The following is a 1,304-nucleotide window of genomic DNA, read 5'->3' on the forward strand; positions in this document are numbered from 1 at the left end:
TTAATTAGTGGGTGGTCTTACTTTTTTTTTATTGACCTTTAAGACTGATGAGAAAAAAAAGAAGGAATGCAGGTATTGTGATTATGATAAGGCAATAAAAATTGCTGGCCATAGTTTAGTCTGGTAGTTTGCCAACACAATTGACAAGGTAACATTTTAAGTTTATGTATAATGTATTAGACATCAAGTGCTCACCACACTGAGTATTTATCTGTGTGAACTGGAAAAGAAACTACCTGATAAATTGCCAAAAGGGAAAAGAAAATTGGGAGGAAAACACCTCTGAATATAGAAGCCAGTTACAATAATGGAGCCAAGGATGCCAGCTTGTTGATCATAGCCCTTTAGGGTGCAATAATTGAGGCTGTGAACACAAATAATACTCTTACTAGGAAAAGAAGGCAGTTATTGTGCTCACTTCGGCAGCACATATACTAAAACTGGAATGATACAGAGAAGATTAGCATGGCCCCCGCACAAGGATGACACACAAATTGGTGAAGCATTCCATATTAAAAAAAAAGAAAAGCAGTTGTTGAAATTTGGAATGCATAGTACCATGATGGTAAGCTTCTTTTGTTCTCATAGAGTCAACTTCTTTAGCCCTAGTCTAGCTAAGGATTTGGGAATCTCTTCCATATCTCCATGAGAAATGAGAATAAACTGAAATCTGTTCATACTCTTTCTATATTCACTGACTGAAATTTTCCCTTTACTTGTATTTTCTCTTTTGATTATTCTTATGATCTCTTTTCTATCTTTCTTTATTTGGATTTCATCTTGAGCACATTCTTTTAATTTTTTACTTTCCTGTGTTGACATTTAAATAAAAACTTTAGTTAGCATTATAAATCAATTATAAATAAGTTACAAAGTGTAGAAAATCTAAGTCATCAGATATATTATATGAATAGACTTAAAAGAGTAGTAGCCTAGTCTTGCACATTAGCAGCATAAATTTGAAATAGGGATGCCAAGAGATTGACCTTAATCCCTAGGGAAGTACCTAAATCCTCCCCCCAAATTTCACAGGGAAGTTTGGTTGATGGCAACCAGTTAGAAATGACCAGCCTTGTTTTCCTGAGGCCTATGATCTCATTTGATTAGCTATGTAGATTGGCTGTAAAATGTCCCCTAAATTATAGGATAGCTTAATGCTTGGCCTGTTACACTGTAATAAATTGATTGCCTGATGATTTTTGGCTATTTCATTCACAGCCTGACTTTGTCTGGCACATTGGATACAAGTATAATTCTCACACAGCTGGAAATAAAAATCTCCAAGGGCTGGGGTTTGTAGTGTC

The 1,304-nt window shown here is 35.1% G+C and overlaps 1 non-coding gene across 1 annotated transcript; it reads left to right on the forward strand.

Annotated features, from left to right (window-relative positions):
• The first annotated feature begins 410 nt into the window (after positions 1 to 410).
• On the forward strand, positions 411 to 517 carry LOC132540012 (U6 spliceosomal RNA). Its single transcript, XR_009551297.1, has one exon. It is a non-coding gene; the product is annotated as a U6 spliceosomal RNA (small nuclear RNA).
• The last annotated feature ends 787 nt before the right edge of the window (positions 518 to 1,304 follow it).

The sequence above is a fragment of the Erinaceus europaeus genome, chromosome 8 (genome assembly GCF_950295315.1).
Source record: "Erinaceus europaeus chromosome 8, mEriEur2.1, whole genome shotgun sequence".
Lineage (NCBI taxonomy): Eukaryota > Metazoa > Chordata > Mammalia > Eulipotyphla > Erinaceidae > Erinaceus > Erinaceus europaeus.